At 38.5% G+C, this 21,461-nt stretch overlaps 1 protein-coding gene across 1 annotated transcript in view; it reads right to left on the reverse strand.

Moving 5' to 3' along the window:
* The window catches only part of LOC105203066 (atrial natriuretic peptide receptor 1), an 82,855-nt gene that overhangs the window by 34,298 nt on the left and 27,096 nt on the right, over nt 1–21,461 (reverse strand). The window lies entirely within an intron of this gene.

Here is a 21,461-nt window from a genome sequence, read left to right on the forward strand (position 1 = left end):
TGCACTATTTAACTATTTTACTTTTACTTTTTTTAAAATTACGTGAATTAATTAATGAAAAATGCGTGAGGAAAATATTCGAACAAAAAATGTAAAATTTAAATTTAAATTATATATATTATGATACAATTATATTATAATATATTTCAAAATAAATACTGTATTAAAATTTTAGCCAAATTGATCGAACAGTTTTTAAAATATCACGCAACCACTGATTTTGAAAACATTGTTAAAAAAAAAAAACACGTGTTTAAAATTTTAACTGTAAATATTTCAAAGAACAAAAGCAAATTAAAAATTCCATAACTACGTTAATTTTGATTGTATTTGAATCTAAATTTGACATACATATTTTAGACAATTTTTAAAAAAAGCAAAAAAATCGATTTTCCAAAATTCACTATTACCTCTTCTTAAATGGAATATTTATTGTCGAAAAAATAGCTCATGTGATTCATAATTTATGTAATTTTAAAAAATTGATTCACTGAATTAATAAGATAATTAAATAATACATAAATTGACATAAAAGAAGAATAGCCATCTTTCAAACTCAATTCTTGCTACAACACTTCGCTTTTTAGATTAGCTATTAATTAATTTTTTGCTAGTTATTCTTTGTAACTTTAATATATTTTATAACTAGACGACCTAGATTTTAGTCGATCTTTGATCAATTAATTTTACTCGTTGATCGGGAACGAGCGATAAAAGATTTATCCCTTTTGAGATTCTTCTGCAAATTTTTGTTTTCTCTTTCTCTCTCTCTTTCTTTTCTCGCTCCGTGTCGGGGCGATTGATTTTATTTGACGTGCGGAAGAGCATAAGGAAGTGCGGTCCGATAGCCGATAGATATGGTAAATCGCTTTAACGTGGAGAACGGACAGCTTCCGAGATGCATCCCGTCGATGCACTCGCCGCGGTGCATTTCGTATTCGGGACGAGTGTGCGCGCGTGCATTCCGCGGTGTCGCGATGTGTCGCGATCGCCTCGTCGACGCGCGGCAAGGAATCCGCGCGGACCGCAAGATGTCGAGCTGCCGCGCAACATAGCAGGGGAGCATGACTGGCGCGTTGGTCGGCATCCCCCTCGAAGCGCGTTGTTCTCCCGCAATGACGTGGGTCATGTCGATATCGGGCGTACTCGTGAACGCGAACGCGAACACGGACGCCGCGCCGCCGTCCAGCTGTCAGACGACCACGACGACGACGACGACGACGACGACGGCGACGACGGCAGCGGCGGGCGGGCGGACGCACTCACGCACGCACGCACGCTCGTACGTACGCACGTGTGCACGCCCACGCATGCCCCGCGGACGGCGCAGTGGAGCAACGGAGAAGTCCGTTGACCTTCGCCGAGGACGTGCCCATGTCCCCAGGCCGGGTCACACTCGAGTCTTGCGTTCGCAGGGGAACATGCTCGAGTGGGATCAGACCGCGGGCACGTGGCGACCGCGCTCGATGGGCGCTCCTCGGTGGAAAGGAAGTGGGCCGTGCACACTCCTTCTCCATTCGCTGCCTCCTCAGTAGCGGCTCGTCGCGTCTCGTTTCCCCTTATAAATGATATCATTTTGATACTTGAGAAAATATTGGAATTAAGTTTGATAAACCTTGACAATATTACGCTTGACAAATTATTAATTAAATAATTCTAATAAATCTTTGATGTAAAGACGATTTCACTGAATTTTCGAGATTCGAATTTTATGTACTCGGAGACGTAGAATCTGCTCGAAAAATTGTCTCTGGTGACATTTTTTATTACGTTTGGAAATTAATATATATTTTTTAAAAATGTGTTAATATATTTTTATACACTCAAAAAAATGGTCTTGCAAGTACAACCATAATTTTTGGCTGCAAAAAATTAATTGAGGTAAATAAATAATTAGCAAATATTGTGATATGTTTAGTACTTAATTAATTTAAATAATAGAAAATTTATATCTAAATTGTTTGTGAAAAGAAAGAAAATTTTTCTGTGGTGCCTATTCATTTTAAGGCCCTTTTACACTCGTTATAAAATTTGATTGTATGATTGGCAATGAGACCTAAATTTTCTAGAAAACATTGTTAAAATATTGCCGCTATAAATTTTATATATGACAAACAATATTTTAGCAAATACAAAAAATAGCGAATAAATTTTTGTGACACCTAAAAATCTACCTACATTAGCAAAATATTGTTACCTATTATTCACTCTATTGTTATCTATTATTCACTCAATCGGAAATGAAAAATTATTTTATAAATTTTAAAGAATAATGTGGCTTGCAAATGTTGAAGAGCAAATTAATTGTAGTCTCTAGTGTCATTTTTTATGCAATCACATTTGGACATTAAAATTTAAAAGAAAAATTGCATAAAAAATAACATCAGACACAAAAATCAATCACCGCTTCATCGTACGCAAGATACATTATTCTTCTCTTCAGAATTTACAAAATAATTTTTCATTCCTGATTGAGTTAATAATAGATGTGAGATGTATTATACATAACAGCATACTAAAAAATAAAACTGAGAGCTAAGCTAAATATACACAGAAAAAATTAGTATCAAACAATTTATTTCATATATAAACAAAAATATAAAATTTTACAAAAATTTTATTCCTTTATGTAAGCAAATTATGTCTGTTTAGGATTATCAATTTCTATCAAGAAAATTGTATATTCCTGCTTACATATGAAACAATGAACTGTTAATTCGATACTAACTTTTTTTGTGTAATTTCGTATTTTAATACGCGATCTAATTAAACCTATACAGTACAAATTAAATTTATAACTTTAATTTAAATTTATAAATTAAAACTTTTACAACTTTGAATAATAGATCCAGGAACTTCAGCAAAATTTGAGATTCAGATCATTATCTTTGATACACGCTAATTATATCGAGGCTCCGCAATCCGTCACTGAGTGATACCACGCTTCCTAACGACGTTTCACCCTCTCTCTTTGCCAGGCTCTGCTCCTGCTACCCTGTTTCCAAGTATTTGTCAAAGGCGGTACAACGCCGTGGGAAACTCCACCCAGACCGGTACGCGGTTTCGCGGCGGTCGCTTCCTCCTTACGAGTAACGAGGTGCGCGCGAAATCCATTGCGGTTCGGCCGCATTCTTTGGTAGCGCCGATCTTTCTGGACACTCCTACGTTACGCCCTTTCGGAATCGCCAACCGTCACGAGCTAGCCCACGAGAGCGTGAAGGCGCATTATTCATCTTGATTTAAGCCGAACCCCAATGACACTGAAATAGCGAAATTCCAATTGCGCTCTGGAATCAGTGGAAAGATCATCGTACAACACGAAAACGCTGCATTTCTCTCGCGAAATCGCGGAGTCGCATTTTTCCCAGCGAGAGTATCGAGGGAGCTCACGCCGCCTTTACAGAGATTCAAACGAGCTACGAGAGTAATTAAGCCTGAAATTAAGATTCTGCTAGCTATCTTCCTCATCTTGAAGCCAAACTACTTTCGTATCACTATTATTTTGCCCTTAATTTATCATCACAATTACCTTTCATGCGAAGCGTTTCGCGAGACTTGCCCGTCGGACCTGCCGCCGGTCCTCACCGAGTTCTCGTTGCGCCTCCGTGACGCGCGATAAATTATATTACACGGCGGGAGGGGAGATATATTCCATCGCGCGAAAGTGGGAGTCGGCGGCGGTCGGCCAGGGCGGGAGGCCGCGCTTTTATGCTATCCTACTACCTCGTAGCTCCGAAGTTGTGCCGACTGCTGCGAATCCCTCGGCGGCCGCCTCGCGGTCGATGGAGCTCCGTCGACGGCATGCCGGCCTGGTCGCCGACGAAATGTATTGTCACTTGATTGTCAATCGGCTTTTTACCGAGCCCGTTATTAACACCCGCGTTACTCTTATTATAGCCGTTGTGCGCCGTAGAAAAGAGGCACACGCGGATCTAGGCGCGACCGCCGTGGAAATAATCGTCAATTTGCGCCACGCGGCGTGTGATACCTCCGAGGAGGGACCCACCGACGCTCATCTTCGCGAATTTACCGCGGCGCATCGCAAAAAGTCGCCGTGCAAATCGCAACGGAGGCCATTTGTCTGAAATATTATTTGTTACAATATTTACGCATCGGGATATTATTCCGTGATTCGAACGCCGCGCACAGAACGTTAGGCGTGCGGATGCTTATTAAACTCGCTTTAGCATGTGGGGGGCGTTAACCAAGTGCGAATCTAAATTAGCGCATTAGCCGTGTGTCTATTTGCCTTTGTCTATTTCTTTTTTTTTTATTTTTTAAGTTTGTTAAATCACGGCGGTTTGCGACGATCGGAGAAGAGATATAAATTCGGACAATATTTATAATCATGGAATTCTGTCCCCCCTTTTTTTTTTAACGGGAAGGTCGCAACCGCGAAATTATTTGGATCGATGTCACGCGACTTTAGTGAGTTTCTGTTCTCCTGCTTCGATATATAAAATTTTTCAGGGAAAAGCTTGTAATTTTGGTAGATTTAACGAAATGTGCAGAGAGACATAATGTAAAAAAAACAGTAAATCGAATTATAGAATTCTAGTCTTTCATGAAATTACTATAATAAAATTATTTTGCAGGACACTACATACGCAACGTGCCTATGTGTGTGCGTGGGCGATAAAATAAGAGCGGAAAGCTTTATTTTAGCTATAAAAACTCATTGTTGAATTAAATTTATAGATAAATATATATTATATAATATTTCGCGTACCCCCTCCCCCCACACACACACACACACATATACACACGCACACACATATATGTACATACATGCAACGTACTGTATTTATTAAATATATATCGGATTACACATGCAGAAAACGAAACCATCGACTTGCGACTTTGCGACACATCGAGAAACGTTACTGCATATTTTCTTTTCTTTTACATAATTACATTAAAACTTGTGCGTTAATTATAGACGGAAACAACTTACGTAGCGCTTGCAAGACGTCGTTCTGTCTTGCGAGATAAATGGTCGCGAGTTTGCCGAGCGACGATTGCTCGGCAAATGCATTTTGCAAATTGCAGTCGTCGCGGAGTGTCGCATTCGATGTCGCGTAACTTTGCAGCTTTACACGATGTAAAGCCGCCTGGAGATTCGCGAAATGGCATAAGAATGGCTCGCGCCTCCGATGGTCCGCGCGGGGCGTTTCTAAGCGACGCGTTACGTAAGATGGTCACACTTGACTGAAGTTACCCAGTCGACGTCACTAGGAGATCAGATTCACCGAGAAGTCGTCGTATTGCGAAAACAGGGCCAGAGATCGGCGTTAACAAAAGTACACCTTCGTTATCAAAACGTCCCAATAAATCCCGGGATTGTCTCGCCGGACGGAAGGGCGATGCTGCACGGCGAGACGGAATTTTTCGCGCCTCGCACAACGCCGGCTATTTCGCAGTCCTCAAAATTGTAATATCTCCTCATCACATTTAGGAATATAATTTAATGTTAGTACGATAAAAGTTAAGTAATTACGCAGAATATTTAATTTCTCAGGAACTGCATTATTTCGCATAGGATGTATGCATTTTTGTTGCTATGAGAAAATAATCACTTCTCGAATAAGAAATAAATGTGTAAACGTATTAGTGTGTTACGTTTGAAAAGAATAGAAGAACAACAGCGAGAGGTATGTGATTAGAAATATTATATATAACCAAATATCTCAGATACTATACTGAGAGAACAAAATTTTTTTTAAAGAAAAAAAATATTTTTTTTTTGTTAAAATCATATATTTGCATACATTTATTTTGTCTGTCTAAATAAAAATATTAACTTTTAGGTAAATAAACACACATCATCTTAAATGTATAATTTTGTACTTTTACATTTTTTACATTTAAATAATAATTTTTATAAATAAGCTAATAATATTATTAAATTTAATTAAATTGCTTTCTTAGATTAAAAAAATTTGATTGTCTTAAATATAAAAATCTGATAGTAAATATTTTGTAGAACTGCAAAAAAATTACTCGATTAAAAATTATTTCTCCATTTTATTTACATAAATATTTTAATTAAGAAATTTTTAACTTGACTGCTGCAAGCAAATGGAACTATTAGGACTTACCGAGTAAATAATTTTTTTTATGTTGAATAAAATCTTTTTGTTTTAATCGTAAGATATTTTTCCTCTCAATGTAGGATTGAGTTTCCCTTGTTACAAAAATTACCGTATTTTATTTCCACAAGTTTCGTCCTTGTCAGTCAAATTTTGTTTATATAATACAGGTGACCTTTCGCAATTGTTTTTCTGAACAATAGTGATTCATGAAAGGGAATACGTCATTATTACGCCCTTGGTGGTTATCTAACAGCCGTGAGGGAGGGAAGGGGAGGGGAGGGAGAGAGTGAACGATAAGGCAACCGCCGCCTCCAAGTCCTCCGCGCGAATCTGCTCTCCTGATGCGCGAACTTACCGTGCGCGTCGCGTGACACCACGTTCGCAACTGACGCGCTGCATCACACACGTCCCACGTTGTCATTAGCGACGCACGCCCGCTAATTAGTCGCGCGCAACTTGAACTCGGCGTCTCGCACGTTGCGTATTACACGGACGTTTAAAGCGTTTGAATTGATAACATCTTCGCAGATCCATTCTCGCGTAGTAAAATTATATGCGAAAATAATATCCATACAGCGTATTAAATAAATATGTGTTTCTTTTCTTTCTTTTCTCTTTTTAGAAACAGAAATCTTACACCGAAAAAATTATATCCGCAAAATAAGACTACATACTTTACAAGCCCAACACATATTCTTACTGAATAAGAATGTATTTTTATAGAATATTCTTTGAAATTACATTTAAAAAAAACTGTCTTAAAAAATTCTTATTTAACACAAAAAATTATTTACTCGGTAGATCTTATTTACTTGCAATCAAGTTAAAAATTTCTTAATTAAAATATTTATGTAAATAAATGAAAAAATGATGTTTAATCAAGTATTTTTTTTCTTTCAGCTCTAGAAAATATTTAATGTTAGATTATTTTTATATTAAAAATAATTGGATTTTAAAATTCAATATTTTATAATTACATTTCCTTTTACATTATCAAAATCATGCAAAGCTATAATAAAAGTCTTGTAATCTCATTTTACTTCTATAAACTTACACAAAAAATTGAAAAATATCTGTTATTAATCTTACACAAGAAATTCCTCTAAAATTAAAAAAACCTCACGGAGTTTATTTTAGAAGGGACCACTATAAAAATGAAAGGAATTCTTCTGTGAGTACAATTTTTCCGTATACTTCAACATTTCAAAATTTTTATTTGTTATATAGAAATTATTATTGCTGATAACAAAAGACAGAATTTACGCGGATGTAAACGTGTAAAGGTCAAGTAAAAACTGTTCTATTCTTGTGCTGACTATAGGTGTAACGTAATAATGAGACGAAGGCGCCAGACGGTGCGAGCCGTGTCTCGCGCGGAGGAAGCTCTGGGCCGTGTCTGATCCGGTCGACCGACGCGTATGCACCCACGCAACTTCCTCGCTTTCTCGTACGTGCATACACGCGCCAGACTGTAACCATTTCTTTACCCACTAACCGGACCCAAAGCGGCAAAGCGCGACCGTCCACGTTGTCGTCGACGTTTCTTTGCGATCGCGATGAGATAGCGGTGCGGTAACGTCAACGTGTTACACGCGACATTCGTGTATGCACGCGAACGACTGTACGAAGGAAGGGCACGGGAATACCGTCAGGCCTTCGAATTGGCGAACCGCGTAGCAAGGCAGCATCTTCGGCAAGGAAGTGATTCGCAAATTCGCATTAATGCACTCCTTCTTACGGCGATGCGAAGCGCATTGTTCGCCTACACGCGCTGCATGTACAGTCAACGTTAAAGTGTCTTTCGTTTAATCGATAACAAATCCGCTCACGTAGAACCGAAAGCGGAAATAACACATTGAGAGAGAGAGAGAGAGAGAGAAATAGTTGCGATTTTCATAATAAATATAATTCAGAATTTTCGGAGTTAACTATAAATTTATAGTTCTTTAACTATAAAAATTATATTTTTTTTAGTTATTATTAATACGTAAATAGTAAGCAAGTGCTAAAAAAATAAGTCATCTTAAGATAGTTAAAACAAAATGAACTTTTAATTACTACATATTTGTACTTTATAGGCTGATGAAGGCTAAGTAAAGCCGAAACGTCGTCCCTAATTAATTGTATTACCTAATTAATTGTATTATTGTAACTCAAATTTTAAAATTACTTATTTAATTGTGCTCGTTGATTTGACCGTTCTAATATTATACTCTGTGTTTATTCACAATACGAGCGTTCTCCTAAGATTTTTATTATTTAAAAAAATAATTGTTTTCACATTTGTATTTGTTATTGCATTTGCTACACAGAAACGTTTATTTTATTTTTACCATCAATATCTTTTGACATTGACAATTGGAAGAACTATAAACATAAGATTACTGTTACGAACTTTTCTCAGTGCATTTATCGAGCATACATTAAATATGTCCTTTTCCTTTGTAGTTAAAGATAGAATTCTCGAAGCCAACGTTTCTATATTTGCTATCGTTATGTAGACTATATATAGTTATTACTTTTATAGCTGATAACAAAAGACAGAATTTTATTTATGAGCAAGTAAAGTTTTAAAGGTCAACTACATTGTTACATTTATAATCGAATTATATCCAATTTGAGTTCTTTTTATTCGTTTTTATAGGTCACCATTGCTAATCAATATATCGCTAATAAACTAAAACAACAAAGTTAAACAGTTTAACTTTAAAAACGTTAAATTCAACTCAAATCTAATTTATTATTTACTAGGTGTATGCATTAAAAATGTTACTTACTTCAAAACTAAGCAATTTAATTACATAGAAATATTAGATGAGGTTGTTCTTTTAACTACATAACTTTGTGTAAAATAATAAATTCCAAAACACATGGAAATTAAAAATGAAATGCTTTTTTTAACTCTAGAAATTTTTTAGTTTAAATTTGACTCTTTAATATTTAAAAGCGTAAACAGTGAAAACTGTTCTACTCTGATATCGAGCATGCACTCAATAACGAGAGATAAGAGCGCCCGCCAGCATGCGAGCCGTGTCTCGCGCGGAGGAAGTTAGTTCTTGGCCCCGTGTCTGATCGACGCGACCCCGTGGAACGCCTCCTTCCTTTCTCTCGCTTTATACTCGCACGCATGTCGGCACGTACAATGCGAAATCATTTCTATCCCTTAATCGGTGGTCGCGCAATCGTCTCCGCGTCATCGTCGCCGTTGTCCTCGCGCGATACGAGACACCGGCGCGGCATCTGCGCGCCGACGACGTGCGAAGGAAAGGCTCGGGAATACCGTCAGGCCTTCGAATTGGCGAACCGTGTAGCAAGGCAGCATCTCCGGCTAGGAAGTGATTCGCAAATTCACGATGCTGAGCGTCGTCTTTCCATGACGAGACGCGCCGGCGCGCGCCGCTCACTCGCATACACGCCCGTATACACGCGTATCGAATCTCGATGGAATATACCGTACGTTAAAATCCCGTTGGTCGACCTGATTTAGAGTAGAGTCATTTCGAACGAATCTCCGACGCGGAGACATTACCGCGGGATCTCATCCTTCTGAGCAGCAGCTGCTCGTCCGCAGATTACTCTAATTGGCCAATTCGCGGTTTGCGGATGATTGGGTGCATCGAACTGCTGCAACGTTCGCGAAAGCTCCGAAAAACAAGGAGAATTCATTCGGTTCGCTCGTTGCCCTTACGCTTATCGAGGTCGCAAATACGAAAAGCATGGATTTATATAGATCTTAATATCAAATTTATGTGTTTGCTAATTATCCCCATCGTTCTCCGAACTGGGAGCGGGAACAGTTGAACACTTTCATCCCTTCGACGGCTATTAATAACACGATTGATTTCTCGTTATAAAAATTTCGGCCGCGTCCCGGACGGTCGCGCTGCTGGTGTCTCCGACAGTCGCAGTGCAGTAGATTCAGAAAGATTGTGGTCAGACGCGAGGCGAGGAGTTTCTACGTGATCTGCGCGCGCGGATGAATCCGAGGGATGTGCGCAATGTTCGACAACGCCGAGATATTATTAGGCGAGCATAAATGGGCATTTTACTGTCGCAGTACTTCTCATGCGCCTCGTCTTTGCGGATTAACGAAGATTCTCAGGAATCGCGAGATATTAAGAGATACAGCGGGAAGAAAGCGACGCGAGGGGGACAATGCAGAGCGGGGACACGATGCACGCGTGATCCGGGAGAAACTGCGCATTCGAGAAGACAACAGACTCCGCCGATCGAATCTGTCCTGTCGACGTGGGTGAGCTCGCGAGGAGGTGCTGCAGCTTGAGAACCGTCGTGGTAACTAGATAAATGACGTCAACGACGCGGCGCGTTTAGAAAGTCACGTAGGGAATAACCTGTTGAGCAATATCAGCTTGCTCGGGATCCGGCGGTCAGAAGAACGAGTTGGCGTGCGCCAACTGATTCCGCTTATTACTGGCAGTGGTTCCCCGATTACGTTGGCGTCCCACGGCAACGACAGATCCGGGCGCATCGCCGACTCGCGAATCGTCCTATTACGCGCACGCCAACTCGTTCCCTATGCAGAAGTCGCCGTAATAGCGCATTCTCGTGCAAGTGTATTTATGGGAAGAAAGAATCGAGATATGTACAGAACGCAATTGCACATTGCGTGATGAGATTGAAACGCGTATTTCTCGCGGCTCACCCACGTATTCCTCCACGGCTTTCATTAGACGACATAATCTTGAATTACGCGTGAAAACGATCGGTATAATTAAATCCTTCGCAGTGAAGTCATAGCTTCAGCACGGGGTGGATTAACGAGATTACTATTATCGAAATTACGGCACTTCACGATCTGGCGATTAGATAAGTGCTATTATGAGTCTCGTGTTAAGATCGCTGCGATAAGAGCGAACGTATAGCAACGTTATCGCCGTAATGCGATCGAAAGAAAAAGAAGGGAACAAATTTGCTCGACACATTATAATTTGGCGGGCCATATGCCAACCACTGCGCTTTGGAGAACGCGGGGAATAAGTTTTTCCAGCGGAATAAGTGATCCACACGAAATGCTCCGTGCCATTTGGCACACGCCGAACCGGTCGGGCAGCCCAGATGGCGGATCTCCCAATTAAATCAGAGGAACAAGGCGCGGGACAAAGAGGAGGCGCGTTGGTTTCCTCGGCGGGGGATCATGGAGAGTGCCCAAGTTTTCATCAAGTAAAGCAATCTACCAGGAGAACGTAAACGGGCGTTGGTGGAACTTCAGCCGGGTATCCTTCAGCCGTCTGAGCTGAGCTGAGCTGCGGTTCTCATACCGAACTCGCGAGCACCACTTTCGCGACGTTGGAAACTTGGAAAGTCGCCTACAAATGTGCGAATAAAAAAATGTCTTCACGTTATAAGATAACTTTCGATAGCGCAGACAATTCCAATTTGTATTTATAAATTATTATCCGACATTAATCTTTGAAGATACACGGAAAGAATAGTTTCGCTGAGCGTCTAAAAATTTATTATACTGTTATACACTGAAAAACAATTTTTTATGTTAAAGTAAATATTATATATTTCTTCTAACATCATTTCCTGATTAAAAAAATTTTTCTCAAGTTTAAAAATAAATTATTTTATATTAGCTAGTATTGATTTAAATCAAAGAATGATGTTAAAATAAATATATTTACTCGAACATAAAATTTTTTTCATTGTAGATACAGTTCTGACAATGATTTTGTTGGGTCTTTAAAATAATTATGTAGGACATTCAAGTATGAGCAGGACTGCAAAATGTTTTAATATTTTACACTAAAAGAACATTTTTTTTTTTAACAAAAAGATGCATTTTTTTTTAATCATATATTTTTATACATACCTTAGTATATAATTTTGTATTTTAACATATTTTGCATTTAAATAATGATTTTACAAATAAACTAATAATATTACTAATAATATTACTTGATTAAATTGTTTTTTTGGTCTAAATTAAAAAATCTGATTATCTTGAATATAAAAATAGTAAATATTTTCTGTAAGAAAAATTCATTTTATATACTGAAATATTTCAATTAAAATTTTGTAACTAGATTGCAAATAAATAACCTATTAAGATCCACCGAGTAAATAATTTTTGGTTGTAAAATGTTTTTTCTCTCAGTGTAGCTTATTTAACTGTTCTACATTATTACGAGTATTTTGAAAGCTTGACAAATTTATTTTTAGATCTGTATTCAGCTAGATTTTTAGACACTTCAGCAAAATCGTTTTTTTCCATATACTTAAAATAATTTAATGTTGCATTATGTATGAACAAATATTAAATTTATGTCTTATTTTCAGGCAACTTATATAAATGTAAATCTTATCAGGATTAATTTATTTTAGCTACAAGGATTAGGAAAATATATTTTATCCTGACTTTTTTTTATGCCACAATTCCTGGGTCTCTCATTATAATGTGCTTATCGCGTCCAGATTTTTTTCCGTAATGCTATGCGAATCACGCGAGTGCCATTTTTCATCGAACGTCCTAATGAAACACGCGATTGTGGCTGCATGGCACTCTCGATGCATTTCGGCTCACCGGACAAGGGCGATCGATATATCAGCTTAGCCGATACCACGTGTCAGTTTTCATGTTTAAAAATGACATCCTTTTACTTCGCCAGACGGTGGGTGCGATTCAAGCATACAGGACGTTACTGAAGCGCTCCTCGGAGTTTAATAAATAATACGAATTTAACAAGATAATAAAGTGAATAATAAACGTGATAATACCTGTCACGCGATGCAGTACGTAATCGCGTTTTACATCTGTTTTCAAAAGTAAAGAGTAGCCGAAGGGTCTGCTCGACCATTTTATAATTATCCGCATGAAAGTGATATGCGAGACGACGACGCGACGAGCACCGTTTGTCCTCGCCATTTAACGATTGACAGACCGATCTTTCAGGGCTTAAAGGATTTAACCGCGTTCGGATATCAAAACGCACGCGTCGCAGGGGGTCTCGTGTGCGGTACGTTTTCAGCGATAACGACTGGCAGTTCGTTCTCTTTCTCTCTCATTCCCTCTGCGGATATGTAGATCCTCTGTGACGGCACACAGTCGGTGTATATCGTAAGTGGCTGCGGTATTCGGTTGGTCAGATCGATGAGACGCCGTCGTCGTGGCGCCTCGTAAACGCCCAGCCTCTGCCCTCTTCGATAAATCCTCGTCCCCGCACCCGTTTTGTTTCTGGCAGTTGTCTTGCGTTACGATATTTCTCCCGACTCATTGTCCGATGCCCCAATCATTTCGCGATTATTATTTTTTGAAACCTCACGGTGATCGATCGACAATATTTTTCGAGAGTCCGAGGAAAACTGCTGCGCTTATGATTTACCTCGCGACCTGTTATTTGTGTAACGCAAGCGTTGAAGTGTCTGTGAGAAATTTATGATATTCGTGATGAATCGGTCAGCAATTTTTTTTTTTTTTATAAATTCCCCAGCAAGCCTGTTATTTTTTATTTTCATGCCTCGGCGCGCGAATTTTTGCCAGGTCGGCGGCGGCGGTGTAATTTAACGGCGGGACGTTATTTTTTATTGCCGGCCTTGTCAACGTTGTCTGAATATTTTATATCCTATGTGGGGAAATATGAATGTTCGATTCTCTACCTTATTTACTCCAAATCGCTCGAATCGTCCCTATCGGTAGTCGATTCACGTCTCGCGCTTAACGTCCCAAACACACCCGTTTCATTCCACATGAATTTCCACTCGCAAATCTATTAGCGCCAAATATACGTGTGTAACACGTAGGATTGAAACTCGGATGAATAGCCACATTTAACACTGAATTCGGTGGCGTAGACCGATAATTTTATATATATACTGCCATATATACACATTTCAATCAGCAAAATAGAAGTTTCTATTTTCCAGCTGAAAATATTAGATAAGCAGCTGCGGAAGTTTTTAAGCTAATTATCGCAGTTTAAGAAGCTCGAGGGACGAAAAATAAACGAGATGATAAGAAAGCGAGAAGCGTTTAAATGCTAATTTGCTAATTAGTCAATAATTATGTATTTAAGTCGCGATGTTTAAACTCTAATTTTGGTATTTTGATAAGTGCATTCGCTCTGGAGCTCAGGTTAGTGTTGGTACGCGGTAAGAACGGTTTAGTTAAAATAAGTAAAAATTTAGTTGTATACAAATCTGCACTGAGAAAAAAATGGTTAATTTGACAAAATTTTTCAATTTGGTTAAATTTCTTCAGTTTAATAATTCATTTATTTATATTTAAGTTATGTAAATGTGTAAAGGCTCAGAGAAATTTAATCAAGTTGAAAAATTTAATCAAGTTTACAATATTTTCTCGGTGCGAAAATAATTTTGTTAGACCATTAAATTAATTACGTAGAGCGCTCAAGCTGGCTGCTGAAATGTCAAAAATTTTTGTTAGCATTGCTTGTTATAATTGAACGCTTTACATAATTTTGACAGTCCAATCAAATTATTTTCAAATTCGTATTCAGCTAAATTTTTAAATATTCGAGCAAAATCGTTCCTTTTCTTATACATTTGTTTTCGAATATTCCATCAATATTCATACACACTTTCTCAAATGATCTGCGATATCCATGAAATTTTCTTGATGCCATTGTTAACGCCACGCTGATGGGAAACATCTTATACACGATGCATTCGATTGCAAACCAAACCGATCGCGAATTGTTCGAGGTATAATCGGCTTGAGCACGGCGCACCTGCGAACCCGTCTTCTCGCAAATCGAGTTAAATAGATACAGAGTTGTGGAAGCGTGAGGAAGGAATAAAGGTGAAAAGGAAGGGTGTGGGTCGCGCGACTAATGGAGGTATCGCGTCGCCCGGTGACTCCGTGCTACCGGTGACGCGTGACGTGAAGACGGAGGAGGATTCAAGCTGCACGATAATGACCTCGCCATGCAAATATAATACCTCTCCGTTGTGCTCTCAATAAGCGTATACATACATACGTATTACCGAACGGTGAACTGTCGAACGGTGAAGTGGTTCTCGTGTCTCGCCACGCCTCGCCAGGCGACCACGAGTCCATCACGAACTCCTTTAATTGGGAGTTTAATTGCGTCTCTCTCTCTCTCTTTCTCTTCCGGTCTCTGTGTCTCGAGTAAAGCCACGTGCGGAAGAAAGCCAGGAGGAACACAAAGTCATAAGAATTAGCATTATAATAACGTCATCGTAATTTTATTTGTCACTTATAAGTCGATAAATGTTATTCTTATGGCATCATTACGATGAGCAGGAGGTCAGTAAAATAATGACTTATTTAAAATAAAAGATATGAAATAGATTTCAGAAACTTATTTAAAATAAAAAATAAGAAATATGTAAGAACAAAAATTTCAAATACAAAATAATTGTTTAGGATTTTACTCATTTGAATTTGAACATTAATATTTTCATTAAGCTATAACTGTATTATATATCAAATTATAGTTGTATTATATATTATGTATGAAACTCTTGTACAGAATCTTTCATCTTTAATTAAAACTAGCATCTCAAAATTGGCATCCTTCAGTTCGGTCTCATGATAAAGTCGCTATAGGAAAATAATATTTCCATCAATACAAACGACGATAAAGGCATGCTAAGCACTGTTAAAAAATGTCATAAAATTTAACGTATTTTTAAGTTACACATTACATTTAATATACATTAAATTTAATGCAACAAGTAAAAATCTTATGCATGAAATTAGTACACTTTTACTGCACTTTTGACAACATTAAATTTACATTGAATAATGTACATTAAATGTTTTTTAATGTACGTATCTGCTTAAAATTTGCTGCCGTTACTTTTCATTAAATTCTGCTGCCGATTTTTAACAGTGAACTCAAACATCTGTTTTAACTAAATACTAAACAATAAATAAATTTTAATTTTTTTTAGTTTAAAATATATACTTTAGATAATATCATTTTACATACGATCCCTACAAATAAGTGACTTTTGATAATATAATTTCTATGTTTTATCTGAGAAGTCTCGAAACGACGCGTCCGACTCGTGCGTCCGATTACACCGGCCAGTGGGATTCTATCGATTCTTCTTCGCGGAATTTTCTAAGCGACTCGACGTCTGAAATAACGTCAGTACGCGGTGAATTGCGTGCGCAGGTGCGTTCTGCGACTTCGCAGAGTCGCCATAAGCATATCGTGGCGATTAATTAATGCCGGAAGTGCCCTATTTTCCGTTTCTTGATAACATAACTCGGGTAGACACCCGTATCGCACGAATGCAGCACAGCCTACAGCGCTTAATGCGGCCTTTGTCTGACAACCGAGCCCGTCCTACTGCCCCTGACAGCGGTCATCAGCAGTGCCGCGATCGTGTGGCAATTAGCACCGAGATTAGCGAAGCCAACGCCCGGCTCTTTCGAGAGCGATAACTCTCCTAGAGATTGTCCTCGCAGATACTTATCCGCGTTACGTTGAAAATTATTAAACGTCGCAGGTAGAAATTTATAAGATCAAAATTACAAACGAAATAGAGAAACGGGTATCTTCCGCAATTTACGCAGATTTCGATCTGTTTTCGATTAGCCGCGAGGACGATGGAAGTTGATGGAAGTTAATTGCTAAACTTTCACGTCCATTATTCAAATCCGCATCAAATCCGACGGCAATCTTGAATAGCCGCGCGAGCCCTCGCGGATTATCGGCGAAATTCCATATTCGATTGGACGAAGCGCTGCGAGTAATCTCCTTAATAATAAGAGCCACGGGATTATGCGAGAGATCGCGCGCACGTTGCAAATGAATCTACCCCGGAGATACATACCGGTAACGGTTGCCGCCAGGTGTAAGCGATAATTATTGAGCGGACTCGCTCGGGCGGTTACGCTAATCCGCGAATTAATTCACCCAGAAGTTGCGCATGTGTAAGTTGCGCGCGATGCGAGCTCGTCGTTGTTCCTAAGTAACTCGGAGAAGGAGCGCCCTGTTCGGATCCGCACGAGTGGGAAATCGCGACAGCGAGCGGTACACGCGATCGTACGTAGGAAATTACGAGGACGGCGAATCCTCCCGGCCGATTGTACGAAACGCCGAGAGGCGAGTGAAAAATATAGCATGTATGACACGGGAAGAAATAAATCGCGGCATCGAGCGCAAGCACGCGAGAACGTTGCACCCGATGCGCGCGAATCGATACGCTCGTTTTTCCTCGAAGAATCGGGTTGATCCTTTTCTCTCTCTCTCTCTCTTTCTTTTTTTTTCCACGTAACGCCTGACGTGACGCAGCTCTTTCATCGGTGAACTGGAAATTACGGGATATTCGGTGTACGCAATTAACGCCGCCCTGTGATCACGCGATCGCGATAAATTTCGGTGCGCAACGAGCGCGCCGATTCGTTTTCCGCTTTCCGTGCGCTCCCCGTGCAAGAAGACGAAACGCTTACCCGCGTATGCAGATGTCCCGCGGGAGGAATTTCGTTCGTTATCGCGCATTAATTAAAATCATCTGCTCTGATTATCTCGCTAAGTCGATGTCGTTAACGGCGCCGTTTGCTACTTAGACGGAGAAAGAAAGTCCGCTTACTGACCGCAATCAATTTTGCGCGGATGCGCCACGCGGATGCAGCGGTCCCGCTGCCATAGTATTTTTCCCTGCCGTGTGATATGCAGGTGCGACCAACTAGCCGATGTCACAATAATTAATGATACAGACCGTTGCCTCGCTATTTCCAGCGGAGAATCGAAATACCATTTTCCCGGAGCGAGATTTTTGCCGCGGCGTCGTATCTTCGTTCTCGCGAATTTTTAATTTTCATCGCTGGATATCGGAGTAATTCGATTCCGAATTGAAATTCAATTAAAGCTACGACCGCTCGCGAGTTCATTGTTTCTAAAGAGAAAAAACTTTAGAATTTCTCGTTCTCCCGAGGAATTACGATTCAATGATTACTGAGTGCCTCGATAATTTCATTAAGCGAAATAATTCCAATTTTTAATGTAATATCGATGAAAAGGAGGGGAGAAGAGAAAAGAGAAGGGGGTCCAATACTTTCTGATGTTTCCATATCGACTAATCGCAAGATGCTCCGTTAAGCCAAAGCACCGGATTGCAGTTGGAGAACGCAGGTGCGTGGATGCAGACATTGGACGTACGAGTTAAGAGGATGCGGTGCGAAGCAAGATCGAGCTTCCCTGGAAAGCGGAGAAAGGCGCAAAGGGGGTTGCTATACTTCGGTTTCTGATGTTCTCAACACGGTTAGTAAGGGGCGCCGGTCAATACTAGCACCGCGCAGTATAACCAGGGCTGTAAAAAGCGCGTCCCACGCCCGGACTACTACTTCATCTAGCGGCCGTTACTGCGGAAATTTTCAAGAAGCATGATATCGCGGAGCTACGCTTAAAGCCGAGAATCTCATTTGTAAAGTGAGATTGCTTGAAACATGCTTGGAGAAATTCAAGGGATGAATTTCTGCATTCCTATTTTAATGGACGACATGACAAATATTCTCTGAACATGTTCTCGTATATCTGCACAGAAAAAAAATTAATATCAAAAAATAACAATTGTTTCACAAGTAAACAAGAATATAAAAACATTCTCAAAGAATTTGATAATCTTAAACAAACATAATTTGCTGACGATAAAAATAAAAAAACAAAATTTCTTCGTGTTAGCAAATTATGTCTGCTTAAGATTATAAATTTTTTCAAAAAGATTTCATACTTTTGCTTATATATAAAACAATGAATTGTTGATTTGATACTAATTTTTTCTCTATGCACAGTACATCAGTGAAATTTATGTGTATATATGTACGAGTATACACAATTATTTTTAAAAAATTTTGTAAGAGCTTTACGAGTTACACTTTAAAAGATATGAGAAGACAAAACTATTTTATTATTGATATACCTACACTGAAAGAAAAGTTACCAAAATAAAAATAAATATGTTATTAGTACTATTCGAATAACTTATTTATTTCAAACAAATCAAAATTATTTGTTTGTAGTAAATATTATTAATTTGATACAAAAGTTATTTGAATAGCAATAATAACATATTTATTTAAATTTATTTAAATTTGGTTTAAATAAGTTTATTTAAATTTATAAGTCTAATGAGTTTAAATAAGTTTATTTAAATTTAGTTTATGTAAATTTATGTAAATTTAGTAATTTTTTCTCTCAGTGTGTAAATGTGAATTGCATATTATCATTTGTTACTGCTTCTGCTGTCACATTAAAAAGTAATATAAAAACAACTGACCAAAAAGAGATTTATTAGAGAATCCACTTTGGAACGAATGCAACATCCTACAAATGGGTACAGCCGCAGGGCAATAAATTTTAAGCAAAAACTATGACTAAATATCGATTGATTTGGATTTGCAAAGGGCAATTCAAATGTTACGCCATTGGAAATCGTGAGATGCATTGCGGCAATCGAAACTATTCGGGAGATCGATAAATCGGCGACCGCGATCACGAGGAACCTCTTAATCGTGAGTCGCGTCACATCAGTGTCAGAGCAGCGCGATGCGATGTGACGCTATGTAAATGTATCGCGTTGGGATTTAGAGGAAGAGAATACGGAAGGGAAGGAGGAAAGAAGAGAGAGAGAGAGAGAGAGAGAGAGAGAGAGAGAGAGAGAGAGAGAGAGAGAGAGAGAGAGAAAGAGATAGCAGGAAAGCAGATGCAAACTGCATTCGTTCCGGAGATCTCCTTTCGTCTCTCGTTGCAGAATTGCAATCTCTTGCAATTCGCAATCGCAAATACCATGCTGGTACCGCCCGAAAGTACAGTTAACCGGGTAGCACAGTATGTAATTAGTAACGCATAGATTGCGCATACGTGAACGTCCACCGTTTACTCGTTTATCACTTCTCGTCCAATATCGTTCATGCCGAGACACTCGTCTTTTCCAATTCATAGTTTTTCGTCTAAACAAAAGAGTGCAACTTTGAGAAATTGTAGTAAGAAATAAATTAATAAGTCGGTAGATTCAAAATTACGAAGAAATTACGAATACGTATTCCATGTATTCTCCTTTCAACTCCGTTTCCAATTATTTTAGTTTCGAGGAACTTGGGAGAGCTGGGTAAACTTCCGCAATGCGTGCATAGATTATGTAAACTCATCGCAAGGCTTGAGAAACGAGCCTTATTAAAGTATAACTACGCTTAGAGGATCTCCAAATTTGGAGCTAACTCAATCTCGTTCGCGTTCTCGATCTCGCGCGACATAAATGCGACTTACCAAATCATATTTCTGGGAAAAAAATTAAAAGCATATCTCCGCCGTAGTTTTATCTATAGCATAGAGTGAAAGCATGCTACCGATCGTACGACCCAATAAAAAATGTATCAATCCCCCTTTAAAAGCGAGACACGTGCTCAAGCAACTACGGGCGTCGCGCGTATCACTTGAAACTTAAATGCTAAAGAGGAGTTTAATGGACGGCTTTAAAGTCGACCATTCTCGGAAAGCGTAAATTCAACTTTGTCTACGCGTTTTAGCAAAGAGGCGGCGCAAACGAGTTTTCCAATAAGCACGGGCGCGGCGACGCGTCGGAAAAGATACGATTGTCTCCATTTTCTCTGGCGTATAAATTTTCCGCCAACCGTCGGTCTTTAATATTATATTTTTCTTTTTCTTTGCGAAGATGTCGAGCTTATGAAATGCGATCTATATAATTATAAGATAAACGGACTAAAGATTATTGCTTTTTCTCAGAAACGCTCAGGAAAAATTGAAATAACTTCAACGGAAATATTTATTTAAAGAATGTATCAATAACAAAATACTGTTTAAAATAAGTATTATATTTTACGTAACAAAAAAGCAAATAGTAATATTTTAACATTTGTACGTTTACTTGAAACAGCTACTTGATAACCATTGACAAGTGAATTTATTTTGAAAGATGCTTATAGGAAAATGAGTTACACCAATATATCCATGAAATATGTGCTGAATTTTATTTTCACCTTACTATTTTTTATTTTATATGTTAAAGAAACGAAAAATATGATTAGAAAATAGAAAACACATTTATCCATGATACACTGAAATGTAACATAAATATTTTATTTCAAATAAATATATAAACGTTGAGTACTATCTGCTCTTTTTATATTTATTACACAAAATTATTTATTTCAAAATAGCATTTTTTATAGATGCATCTCTTAAATAAATATTTATCTATTGCTATTTCCTATTTCAATTTTTTCCAGCACTGTTTCCTGTGACACAAAATAGACAAAAATTTTATTCTTTGCATAACGTTTTTATACATTTTTTAATTACGCCCTAATTTATTTTGCTTTATTTGTGCTCTGCATATCTTTCATTTTTAATTTCCGTCGTTGTGTAATCTCGTGCAGTCACGGTTCCATGC

The sequence above is a fragment of the Solenopsis invicta genome, chromosome 16 (genome assembly GCF_016802725.1).
Source record: "Solenopsis invicta isolate M01_SB chromosome 16, UNIL_Sinv_3.0, whole genome shotgun sequence".
NCBI classification, from domain to species: Eukaryota; Metazoa; Arthropoda; class Insecta; order Hymenoptera; family Formicidae; genus Solenopsis; species Solenopsis invicta.